At 43.0% G+C, this 14,072-nt stretch overlaps 1 pseudogene; it reads left to right on the top strand.

Moving 5' to 3' along the window:
* Positions 1-10,569: 10,569 nt before the first annotated feature.
* Positions 10,570-10,687, top strand: LOC124790439 (annotated as a pseudogene).
* Positions 10,688-14,072: the final 3,385 nt, after the last annotated feature.

The following is a 14,072-nucleotide window of genomic DNA, read 5'->3' as shown; positions in this document are numbered from 1 at the left end:
TGTGGTACCATCAGGGAGATGATACACAGAAATCGTTAGAAGCAAACGCAATGCATCTGCGAAAGAACTTGCTCCTCTTGTAGCATCATTCTTACCATAGGTCGCTAGTGGAGCAAAGCGCTCTCGTTTTTAAGAAGATTTGTCGAGCATTCGCACACAATTATAGGCCTAAACCGATGATTACGTTCTATTGTACAACTTTAGAACTCGTTTTATACTCTGGTATTACGATTTTCTTGGAGACTAAAAATCTCCCCTCTAGTAATCAACGTGGATATCGCGAACGACAATTGTGTTCGTCCATTCTTTGTCTGCGTCCGTAGCTGAGTGCTCAGCATAGGTGGCTGCTGCGCGGAGACCCCAGGTTCGGTTCCCTGTAATGCAAAGGATTTTTCATTGCCGGGAGAGGTGCACTCAGCCTCGCTACGCTAATTTTGCAGGTACTTGACCGAGTAGGAGCGGCTCCACGGTCTGGAAAGTCTGCAAAACGGCCGGTAGAGTGGTGTGCTGATCACAGGCCATTCCCTACCGCATTGGTATGACGCCGCAAGGCAGAGGATGACACGGCGACCGGTAGACATTACTTGGGCCTCGATAGCCTGGACGAGGAGCTTGTAAATTTCAGTTTCTGTTTTCCCTTATAGATTTTACTCTCTCTCTTTTAACATGGCCGTTATTCCTTGATGTCTTAAGTAAGTCTTATCATCCTGTCCCTTCTTCCGATCGGTGTGCTCCATACGTTCCTTCCTTTGTCGTTTTTGTGACGAACCTCCACATTCTTTGTCTTACCAGTCTTCCTAATTTTCAACATTCTTCCGTGGCACCACATCTCAAATGCTTCGATTCTCCTCCAAGATTCACTGCCACACAATTCTGTCGTCAAAATGTACATATTCAAACATTTATTCCTCGAATTGAGGCCTGTGTTTGGTAGAAGTACACCTCTCTCGAATATGAATGCACTTTTTGCCCGTGCTAGTTTAATTGTTATGTCCTTCTTGCTTCGTCATATATATATATATAATTTATATTTATTCGTTTCGCCCTCTAAGGAGCACACGGAACCATTAATTAGCACTGGTCTTCTTTGCTTTCTTGTTCTTCTTTTCTTCCAAAACTTCCTCATCCTTTCACTATGGGTCTGTCTTGTTTCTTGTGTTCATGCGTTTTTCAATTTCAGATTCTTTTCCGTCGGGTTTTTGGCTGTGAACTTATGAGAGCTGATTTTCTGTCAGTACGCAGTCCGTGTCGTTTCTAGTGGGTCAATACTGAGTTCCGTGACGTCATTTTGGGTTTCTGTTAGCCAGCTTGCCCTTGTTTGGAGAGTTCCTTTGATGATGAGGAAGATTTTCTTGATCATTCTGGAGACGTCCATTCCTGCTAAATGTCCGTCTTTCCCGTGCAACTGACGTGAAACGTTCAGCCCTTGAGTACAGTTCTTCAGAGCTTTTGCGCATCCATATACCATCTTGAATCTTGGATCCAAATATTTTCCTGAGTACTTGCTTTTCCATTGTCTCAATGTCCTTGATGTTGATGGTTTATGATGATGTTTCAGTTGCGTAGAGCGCTTCTGGAAGAGTGACTTTATGATAGTGGTGAGGTTTGGCTTGGGTGGATAGCGATTTCTTATTGTATGTGTTGAAGGTCATTGTATAAGCTTTACCTAATTTGAAGTTGAATAACACTTAGGCGGTTTTTTTGTTCTGTTTGTATGTGTGGTGTCAGCGCCAGACACCACACTTGCTAGGTGGTAGCCTTTAAATCGGCCGCTGTCCATTAGTATACGTCGGACCCGCGTGTCGCCACTGTCAGTGATTGCAGACCGAGCGCCGCCACACGGCAGGTCTAGAGAGACTTACTAGCACTCGCCCCAGTTGTACAGCTGACTTTGCCAGAGATGGATCACTGACAACTATGCTCTCATTTGCCGAGACGATAGAAACATAGCCTTCAGCTACGTCATTTGCTACGACCTAGCAAGGCGCCATAGCATTTGATAATTAATATTGTGAAGCTTGTACAGTAACGAGAGATGTTCACCAATTGTGGATTACAGTTAAGTATTCCAACAGCTACGTACTTTATTTGCTACTATTAATTCCCTTAACTGTTCCAGACCTCGCGCCAGTCAGCGTGTAATTAAACGCGTGCATTTCGGTCTCCGCTAGCAACACAGTGTTGGCTCTTCTGCCAACACTTCAGTATGAACTAGTTTTCGGCTTATTAGGCCATCTTCAGATAACTTATCTTCAGATAAGCTATCTGAAGATGGCCTAATAAGCCGAAAACTAGTTCATACAAATAGAACAAAAAAAACCGTCTAAGTGTTATTCAACCCTCAATATGGAATTTTTCTATCAAGAAGCGACGGAAGAATCCATAAATAAGGTTTACGTAATTTTTGTGCTCGTGTTTTGTGAGCTACTTTTTCGTTGCCAGTGTTGCTGATCATTTCACCCAAGTACTTGAAGTACTTAACTTGTTTGATGTCACCAAATTTTGTTGCAAGTGGTTTCAGATTTGAACTTTTGTAGTCCATGAATTGTGTTTTGGAGTCCGGTTTTGATGGCAACCTCATGAAGTTTCTCGATGGTATGTTTGGCTTCCTCAGGAGTCCTCGTAATTATTGCTATATCAACAGCAAAAGCAAGGTATTTTATGTTGATTCGTTTGTCCTTTTTTCCCATATTTATCCCAGGTATTCCTTTCTCCCACGTCTTGATAATCTTGTCCAGCACCAGGTTAAAGAGGTGTGGGGACAATCCAGCACCCTGTCTCACTCCTATCCCAATTTGAGAAGGTTCAGAAACTTCTTCCATGAATTTTACTTTTGAGGTTGTGTCAAAGTCTAGGCAGTTAATGAAGTAGTTTTGTTATCTACACCATATTCACGAAGTATATTGAACAGACTGGTGCGATGAATCGAGTAGTATGCTCTCTTGAAATCTACGAAGCTGACTACTGTGCGGTTCGACTAACGGCGTTGCAGTATCATCTTCAGGTTCCAGGTCTGTTCTGCGCAGGTTCGATGTGAGAGGAAGCCTGCCTGATATTCACCGATCATATGTTCTGTCTGTTGTTCTAATCTGGTGAGAAGAGCATGCGAGAGCACTTTGCAAGCGATTGGTAGAAGTTAATTGCCCCGATAGTTGTTGGAATCGGTCTTGTCGCCCTTTTTGTGTAGAGGGTGAAACAAAGCAGTTTTCCAATCGGCTGGTATGACTCCACTTTCCCATATATTTGCTATGATAGTTTTTAGTCTGTCAGTCAAGAGTTCACCTCCAATCTTGAGCAATTCGGCAATTACACCATCTTCCTCTGGTGCTTTGTTGTTTTTTAGACGTGACACAATGTTTCGTATCTCCTCATGCGTAGGTGGAGTTGAGTCCTGGTTTGGGGTCGCAACATGGAAGTCAAGTTTCTCTGCTGGTGGTTCACATTTGTGTAACTTCTCGAGATGCTGTTTCAGATTTCACAGTTGGCCTTTGTGTTCGTCTCAAGTGTTCCATCAGGGCGCCGAAAAGAAAGAGTGGGTGGCTTGAAGGTTGCTAGTTCGTCCCTAAGTGTCCTATAAAAGTTTCTCGTGTTGTTTCTTTTAAATTCATTATCAGTTTCCTCTAATCGTTTGTGATGGTACGTGCGTTTAATTTGTCTGATGGTTTTTGAAATTTTCTTCTGTGTTTCCAAAAAGATCTGCCAATTCTCCGGTGTTTGATGGCTTTGCCAAATCTTCCAGGCTTAAATACGTGATTCAAGTGCTCTGTCGCAGTCTGTTGTCCACCACCTGTGTTTCCTTTTCCGCGATGGTTGACCGAGTTTTCTTGATGACTGCTGAATGGTTCCAAGAAGCTCTTTCCATGTTTTCGTGTTAGTATCTAGTCATTGTGCAAACCCCTCTGCATGTTCTTTTAGGTATTCTGGACCAATGCGCAGAAGTGTAGATTTTCGGCACGCGTTTCCACCAGTTATGAAACGGATTTTTACTTGTGAGAGATGGTTATCGGACTCCTCGAAACATTTGCGTACCCTCACGTTCATGATTTCTGGAGAGAATTTTCTAGTTATCGCTACATGGTCAATTTGATATTCCCCACTGTGGTTGTTTGGAGGTTTCCATGCAGTCATTTTCCTCGGTGGTTTCTTAAAGTGAGTGAACATTATTTGAAGGTTGGCTATCCCACGTATGTTGACTAAGCGATGTCCATTGGTGTTCGTTTTTTGTGTGCTGAAAAATTCCCAATTATATGTCCTTGTTCACGTTCTCTGCCAATTTGCCACTGAAATCTCCCAACAGGACTTTGACATGGTGTTGAGGGATCTCGGTGAGTACACGCTCGAGTTGTGACCACAACTTCTCCACTTTGTTTTTGTCAGGATCGTTATTGTCTGGAGCATGTGCGTTTAGCAGTGTATTGGCCTTATTGGCACATTAAACTGTGAATTGAGAGAGGCGTTCAGAGGGTGACGAGAAGTCTATCACAAAGTCTTGGATACTGTTATGCACGAGGAGTGCTGTTCCCAACAAATTTATGTTACTATTTTTCAGTTCGATCGCAGGCTTTCCCTTGTAGACTCGATAGCCCCCGGAATCAAAGTGATCACAATCACGAAAACGTGTTTTTTTTACTGCAAGTATACAAATCCCAAATCTATCACAAGTATCTGTCAGTATCTTGAGTTTTCCTGTTTTAGTCAGCGTCTGTACGTTCAGTGTATCAATGAATTGCTTTCGCTTTGGTTTGAGGAGTTTTGGAAAACTCCGACTCTTCCCTGCATGATGTCCTGGTACCCCAGAATCGGAATGACCAGGTTCGCCTCGCTCTTCTGAGTTAGGGCCTGAGGTAGTTGCTTTGTTGCCTGTATTTCCATCATGCCAAGTTCATGGTTGATTACAGCTGGTGGCCGACTGCCCGGGGCGAGTGGCTGATTGTCCTTTCATTTCACTCTCATCGTACGGGTTGTTAGTCCGCACGGCAGCAGATGTATTGCTGGAGTGTTGGTGTTTTTGGCTTTTACCCTCCTTTATCCGGGCTTGGGACCGGCAGCAGGAATTACTGAGCTATTCAATCCACCCAGTAATTGCTCCAGGCGGAGTATATATATATAATTACTTAAATTCTGCTGGCAACCTGCTGAATAGTGCACACTATTCTGACCAATTCCCAAGGCAGTGTTATCCGAGTGTAAATCGGTTATCCTTCTAGTGTTAACTGCCTTAGGCATTGGTCAGAATAGTGTGCACTATTCAGCAGGTTTCCAGCAGAATTTAAGTAATTGTGTGATGAACTCAAGCCTGCAAATCTTAAGCTGAAAGTTTTCCTTTGGCACACTCTTTATATTCTGTGCAAGAGTTCCTTGTACTAATTGGCAACTTTTTTCAGCAATGTGTTATTTATTACTGCTCTGTTCCACAAATTGTTTTTTTTTATTTCGTTAATTCTTTGGTTCTTTCGTTGATAAGTTTTCTAATCAGCGTTCTGTTAACTATATACTGAGTTGTTCCATGACAAGGCAGATTTAGCTCGCATGTTTCTGCGGAACCTAATAGATAAATTAAATAAAAATTGTTTACATTTAATACTCAGCAACAGTATATCGTCTAAGTCACGAAATTAAGAAACGATTCGCAAATTGCGATTAAGGTTTCTCTTCAGCTGTAGAATATTTCAGAACAAATGGAAATCTCTGCTGGACTGGGACTCTAACATGGATTTCGCGCTTGTCGAGAGCGGTGGCCTTGACGATGTTTCAAATGGCTCTGAGCACTATGGGACTTAACATCTATGGTCATCAGTCCCCTAGAACTTCGAACTACTTAAACCTAACTAACCTAAGGACATCACACACATCCATGCCCGAGGCAGGATTCGAACCTGCGACCGTAGCAGTCGCGCGGCTCCGGACTGAGCGCCTAGAACCGCTAGACCACCGCGGCCGGCGGCCTTGACGACTTCGGCTATTTGAGCACGCTTCAAGTAGCGGCCCAAACTTCCTTTTGTTCTGGTGTCTACATTCCCGTAGTTCTCGCACTATATTACCGTGATTCTCGCACAGATTGAGACTCTGTTTTTCTATTTTCACTCTGCAATGCTATGGCGTGAAGTACTACACAGTATTTCACGGTACAGTACAATAAGTCATGAAAGGCTGATATATCGACGAAATGTATCCATACTGGCGATATATTGACTGCATAACTCTCTCTCTTTCACCCCTTTATCTCATGCCCATTCCTGCTGACGCTCAGAATTAAAACCTACTTGCTTGCAATTCCTGGTTGTTGTTGTACTTATCGCGAACGAATGTAAACCGTGTTTGTTTTCTGTCTGCACTATTGATATTTTTAATTCGTAAATGTATTATAACATGCTTATCGCCGTATACGTAACGTAAAATATGTGGTATGCCTGGTTAGATGTATGAGAGAACCTTATGGCCCTAATCTTGCCACATTCAATAGGTATGACATCGATGAATGAATGTCGTTATTGCATCTAAAAAATACCGATATTTCAGATATATTCTTGCCATATCTATTTAGCCAGTACCATGTTATGAAACGGAACACATGTAACTGTGGCGGTTTGGGAAAAATCTGACATTTATGTACCTCCCAGAAGCCGGAGACCCGCAGAACTATGCTCAGCAGTAACTTGTTAACGCTTCTCTCGGTCATAACCTCTACAATATACCGTTAATATGTAGCAATTTCTACGTTTCTGGGAACATTAAAGTAAGCGCTCAGACACAAAAGTGTCCGCCACACTGAACGCTTTATGTTCCGAGAGCTATTAAACTTAGCACGGAATGCAGGCGCGACTGCATTCATGTACGTCTATTTACGTTCTCTAGAAGAGAGACTGCAAGGTGATATCCAACGGGTTCTCGAAGCATATCCTCCTCTCTCTTCTAGTGGCAGTTGCCTTGTAGTGCAAGCACGAGGTACGTCCGGCATTTACGCAAATGAAGAGGAGGTGCATTGGGCCATTCACGAGCGATCGGTTTGCATAAAGGCTGCGACCACTCACAATGAATGTTAAGATGTATTCAGCTTTGTATTTTTTACTAAAACCATGTTCATCCACAGTGAATCATTCTCGTTCGGGCTCTGAAACGTTACTGCTTCTGAACGTACTAGCCTCATAAACTGTTCCTTACCAAAAGCTGTATAACATGCGGGGCTACGTTATATAAACTACTATTGTAGATCGTAATAGCATGCATTTTTTGGTTCACTGAGCACTTAAAGTGATCTGCTTACCTCAGATCTTCTAAAGATGTCTCGTTGTCCTACTGGATTTTTCCTCAATTGGCCGCAGGTTTTGGTGTATAATTTTACCAATGACGGTAACTACAACGACTGGGATTGCTAGTACAGTTCCTAAATGAACTCTCACACGTCATTTAATTTAATAAAGGATGGCACTTCACTTTTTTCCACTGCGCCGTCAGTGTTAAATGAGGAGCCTGCACATTTGGTTGAAGTTCTAATAACTTTAATGCCACACGTGAACCAACAAGATCTATAAGCGAAAATTTATTCCAAGTTCGTGATCTCCAACCACAGTTTCGAGCACCGCTCCCATCATAGCTAAAATCATCGTCATTCAGCACCGGAAGTCACTTTGTATAACATAAAAAGTTATACGCGTCTCTTTTCACAGACTATATAGTGCTATGAAAGCAAAATTATAGCATATTTACTGTAGAATGGTTTGCAAGTTTACTTCAGGGAACACCGAGCGATACTGCCTAACGAATATTCCTGCAGTTTCTTGGAGGTTTGTACAAAGTGCGGTTTGTTCATGATTGACGATCTCCGCCGACTTTCATGTATTAACTTCATTATGTCCTATATTTTCTGACTGTCTATTTTTAATAAACCGATGTTGCAAGCACGAACATTAGTTTGAATAGGGCATCCAATACTGACGGCAAGGCTTTTTGTCAATTTATTTTATTGATATTGATATTTGAAGTTATCCATTTTGTCGCTTATTTGTACGGGGAATGCTGTCTGTTTCAGCCCACGGACGTCTTTCTCATCGATTCAAGCTTTCACACCCAACGGTTACACGTGTACAGAAAACCTACCGTTGTGGAGTGGGAAAACGTGTACGTTATGTCTTACTATCGCTGAAACAGTAGTGAACGTAACACTGCATTGAATTAAATGGCGACCTGCAACGTGACACAAACCCCGCAACAGTACTATAAGTGTCTGTCATCAGATACGATGCGAAGCTATATGCCCACAGGGTGCACCAAATAGAGACCATTTATGATTCCGCCGTAAATCATATTCATCCGCCATAGTTATGGTCTGACGCCACTGTGAATATAAACCAATACACAGCTTCACTCGGCCAGCTCTCAGGATTTGTGTCGGTAATCCAGTGATCACCGAGACTTTGTCACGTTGGTGCAGTCAAAACACAGTGTCGCAGTAAAACGCCTAGAATCACATGTACATTATTGTCATTGCGTGGACTTAATACTGTTACAAACAGGAGCGCCAAGGTGGAGCTACTATTGGATTACTTAGCCATTGACCACGGAGGTAGATTTAAACCCGTGTTCAGAACTTTAAAATCAGTCCCACGCTTTCGCACTGTCATCACACTAAAGCCGAGTATTTGTGTATAACATTTTAATAAACGATTGTTAATTGTAGTCATCAACATAATTTATGCTGGACCCTAAATTTCCCTATGACAAGACGGTTACTACGTGCAACCACACTACCTCTGTACAGCAACTTCTTTCTGCAGTGAGGGGTTCGTTTCCTATTTGTCGGGTACAACATAAAGTAGGGAAGAGAATTTATGGAAAGAAGAAGAGGCTACAAGGATTTACCATAATCAATGCCATATCATAACATGGATACGAGGATTTTACTGAAATAAAACAAAAATGCCAGTTCAACATAACCTGCTATGACATAACTAAACACAATTTTCTAGTGCAAGTGAAACTGAATCTTTTGGTGCCAACAAATTAATTTTGACCGTGGCATATGTATATTTTGGACGATGCTACTATTTTCACATATACTTGTTACCAGTCTTGTTCCCTTTGAAGAAAAACTACCGAGAATTCAGTATATGTCTGCCCTTTCTTTTTCAGAAATGGCTCAACGTGAATTGCTGTAGCCATGATGTTGTTGTTGCAATAAGTATTCACCACCCAAGAATAGCTCGTGGCAAGGGTGGCCAAACTAGAAGTAGAGAGCGAGTAAATCCAAGACAGTTTTATGGTTTTGCAACAATTTATGGCTTTCTATGTGAAAGTAGGAGCCTGGTCCAAATTTATTTACAGAATGGAAAAACATTTCACCACGCACGAATGAACAGATGATGTTGAATGCAAAGCTTTTCTTCTTGCTAATGCGGAAACCGAGATTCTAAGTTGATTCAAAAGCTATGTACTGAAACAGATGGGCTGACTCTTTGATACTCAGAAATTAAAAATAATATACTATCTTATTCTGAGTCACAACTGTACGTAGCAGCAGCCGCCAACTACACATTTTTCAGTGTTTTAAGGAACCAAATCGAGATTACGAAGAATGAACAGCACAATTACAGGGCATAGAGGCTGTAAACAGTCTTATGCTGATTCTCTCATAAGCAGGCTCGATAGAGAATGGTTGCGTCATGTGCACACTGTGTTGTTAATGACAAGTGTGAGAACTCTTTCCAGCGAAACAAATAATGGGCGTACTGCAAAAAGGTAGGTCACAAATCTGATGTGTGTAACAAGAACCAAATCAGACAACGTAATAAAGACACTCTAGGACACAAAAGTGATTCATAATAAATGTAAAATATGTGTTCGAAGCGAACACGAAAGAATCAATAAAATTTCATGAACAGAAAGTCCAGTGGAAGTTATCTTTAGAGCAAATTACTAGGCTTGATCTCAGAATTAATAAAGAGACCCTGAAATGTCAAAGTGGTTCAGGTTCTTCAGTTTCTTTAATTAATATCGACGCATATAAAATACTAGAACGCCAAAATTTATCGACTTTTAGAGTTCTCTGTTTAGCTACAGTGACTAACAAGTGCCAGTCAAAGGTCATCTGGTAACGGATGTTATAAGCAAGTGATTTACCAAAGAGGTCAGATTTATTATTTAGTCAGTTCACATGATGCTAGAAATTTACTGGGTCTTGATTTATTCAATAAACTATGCTTTGCAGTCCATGAAGGAACGAATTAGATTCACACTGACATCCCTCAGGAAAAGTTCCAAAGATTATTACAGTAATATGATACAGTATTTTCTGAAGCAAAAAGTAACATTACCCTACAAAGCGCCCATAACGTTGAAGCTGGCGGCTGTGCCAAAATTCTGTCAAGTACGCAACATTCTATTTGCATTAAAGGACAAAGTGAAACAGGAAGTAAATCGCTTAAACAGATATTCATCATTATTAGTTGCTAACTGGCAATGCCAACCATTGTAGTGCAGAAACCAAAATATATGTTATGGATCTGTGGCGATTTCAGAGCGACAGACAGTGGGCAATCCGTGACAGATTTTTATCCAATTTTGAAATTGGAAGCCAACGGTCTTGCCGAAATGGTAACACCGGTTTCCGTCAGATCACCGAAGTTAAGCGCTGCCGGACTGGGCTAGTACTTGGATGTGAGACCATCCGGGCTGCCGAGCGCTGTTGGCAAGCGGGGTGCACTCAGCCCTTGTGAAGCAAACTGAGGAGCTACTTGATTGAGAAGTGACGGCTCCGGTCTCGTAAAGTGACTTACGGCCGGGAGAGCGGTGTGCTGACCACGTGCCCCTCCATATCCGCATCCACTGATGCCTGTGGGCTGAGGATGACACGACGGCCTGAGGGTACCGTTGGGCCTCAAGGTCTGTTCGGACGCAGTAAGTTAAGTTAAATTCACAATGCTGCAGTTATTTGTCTCATTCTCTGTATGAGTGCAACAGGACTAGGGAATAAGCACCTCTTTTAAGACACAATAACAGTTTCACTTGGTATTATACCTAGTACAAGCAGCATCATAAAAACTTTGGTGTCAAAGAAGGTATTATCAGTACTGTTTTCATCTGAATGTAAGATGTAATTTAATGTTGACTGTAAGCAAAAATTGATCATAAAATTAATTAATAAACTATAAAATAATGTAAATGTATCCTTAGATACTAATTTATGCAGCAGTAGCATAAAAGAGAGTTAGTTAACGCTGGTAGTGTCTTTACTGCCAATCACCACTTGCTGTATTTTCGGCTTGTACAACCACTATGTACCTTTCCGATAGAGTTATAAATTGAGCAGACAAAATTGTACGAATAACAAACCACACAGAATTGTAGGACCAATCAATTTACCAACGGGAAGCAACCTTTAAATTCAGTACAGTGAAAATTACCCTCTGCCACGCACATCACAGTGACGTCTCTCTGTTCCATAAACTGAAAACTTTGCTCTCATGCGAGCTACGGTCGCCGAATGCCGAGCATCAAACAGAATGGCGATGAAATTAATTTTAAAGTGAATTAAAGAAAAGATGAATCGCGGAGGAGCATACGCATAGAGGTCAGAGTAGAATATGTTGCGCAATTAAGATATTTTGTCTTTAGAAAGAATGTTTAGAAATGTGATACTATGCTGTAATACTGAAGTTAGATGGGTAGATCGGTAAACTGATATTGAAGCACTGAATTGAGTTGTTAAAAAAAGAAATTTATAGTACAGCTTGAGAAAAAGAAAGGATCCTTTGGTAGGACGTATCCTATGGCATCAACGAACTGTGAATTTGGTAGTGGAGGAAAGAGGGGAGGATAAAATTGTAGAGAGAGATACAGGCTTAAGTGCAGTATGCAGGTTCAAACGAACGTACACTGTTCAGCAACATTAATGTGGCCTCCTGTCAAAGGCCTGAACAACCATCTTTTGCAGTGCGGACAGCTGTGGGACGTGCAGGAAGAGACTCAGTGAGGTTCTGGAAGGTATCGACAGAGATGAGGAGCCATGTCACCTCTGGTGCCGTGGCCAGCTATGCTAGGATCCTTAGTTGAGGATCCATGGTGCCATCAGCCTCATCGAGGTGGTCTCAGACATTGTCGACTGGGTTTTAATTCGAGGGGTTTGGTGGCCAGGGAAGTATGGTAACCTCATGCTGGTGCTGCTCTAACTTCGTACGTACACGGGGAGCTGTCTGACACATTGGATTTGTCTCCTTGTAGATGAAATCCGTGCCGGGGAAAAACAAACTACATGTGGTGCTGGACATGGTCTCCAGGTACAGATGCTTAGGTGTGTTGATCCATCGCGCCTTCCAGAATGTCGAGACCACCCAAGGAATGCCACGAAAACATTTCCCACATCAAAATGGTCTGTCCTCCGGCCTGGACTCTTCTGACGATTGTTGCAGGATGTTTGGTTTCAGACATTGCGCACCCTACACGCCAATGGCCATCTGTCCGCTGGAGCATAAGAGATGATTTCTCTGACAAGGCCACCCGTTGCCACTCAGTTGCCACTCAGTTGCGGTACTGATGTACAAAATCCAGCCTTCGTCGCAATCATCATGGGTGTATGAACAAGACGCGCACTGCGGAGGCACAAACGAAGAAACGTTCGTTGAACGCTCGTTGTAGAGACACTGTTGGTAGCCCCGTGGTTCATTTGGACTGTCAGTTGCTCAACAGCTGGACGTCTGTGCACATCTCTGCAGCCGTTGTTCATCACTGTCAAAAGTGGTTCAAATGGCTCTGAGCAGTATGGGCCTTAACTTCTGAGGTCATCAGTCCCCTAGAACTTAGAACTATTAAACCTAACTAACCTAAGGACATCACACACACCCATGTCCGAGGCAGGATTCGAATCTGCGACCGTAGCGGTCGCGCAGATCCAGACTGTAGCGCCTAGAAACGCTCGGCCACCCCGGCCGGCTCACCACTGGCAGCTATGGCCCGTGGTCCACCACAGTTGTCTCGTTCCCAGTTTTGGATAGCGTTATTTTGCCATGCGCAGCATACTTCAACCACGGTGGCACGTTAGCAGTTCGCAAACTTAACCGTCTCGGAAATGCTTCCACTATTGGCCCAAAAGACAATGATCATGCCCTGCTGGACGTCAGATAAATCGCTCCGTTTCTGCATTGCCACAATGACTGCACTGTTTCCCGCATGTACCCGAGACGCCTTGTGTACTCTCCACCGCAAGTGTTGCCACCTGCTGTCTGTGAGTGGATACTAATGTCGAACATAGGCGGTGATAACATTAACGTGGCTGGACCTTGTAGTTTGCAGCAGTTATGAAGAGGTGAAGACGCATGCAACAGAACAGGGGGCCGGCCGGGGTGACCGAGCGGTTCTAGGCGCTACAGTCTGGAACCGAGCGACCGCTACGGTCGCAGGTTCGAATACTGCCTCAGGCGTGGCTGTGTGTGATGTCCTTAGATTAGTTAGGTTTAAGTAGTTCTAAGTTCTAGGAGACTGATGACCTCAGAAGTTAAGTCCCATAGTGCTCAGAGCCATTTCCATTTCATAACAGAGTAGTATAGAGAACTGCATCAAACTAGTCTGAGGATTGAAGACAATAACAACAACTACAACAACAACAAGAATCACACACTGAGGAGAAGGTTACTACGCTTTTCTATTTTTTTATCAAATTGTCAGTTCACCCTCATAAATTTCTTGAAAGTTAGTTGACTCCTTTGATGATTCGGAGACGGTGTTTGCTAATAATCGGCGCCACGCGGTCTCGAATGACAACGTCAGCGCGGCAATAAACAACGATTCTAAACCTCCCGATCGCCGGACACAGTGTGCGTAAATGATGTCCGTGTACCTCTGCGGTTGCTGCTACCTGAGCGGCTACAGGCCGAGTCCGGTGACCATAAAAAGCTGGGCAGGCCGAACTACGTCCCTGCAGTGCCGCTTCACCGTGTCGACAGCGCGCACTGACATCACGTATCTCCCAGTTTATGGCGCGTTATCGTGTATTTCTGCCAAGCTTATCAGACAAATGGCACATTCCAAGCGCCTTTACGTTTCCTTTTATTGTCAACGTTATGGCCCGGGTGGGGCACCGG

Source organism: Schistocerca piceifrons, chromosome 3 (genome assembly GCF_021461385.2).
Source record: "Schistocerca piceifrons isolate TAMUIC-IGC-003096 chromosome 3, iqSchPice1.1, whole genome shotgun sequence".
NCBI lineage: Eukaryota > Metazoa > Arthropoda > Insecta > Orthoptera > Acrididae > Schistocerca > Schistocerca piceifrons.
This window is presented reverse-complemented; position numbering and strand designations above follow the sequence as displayed.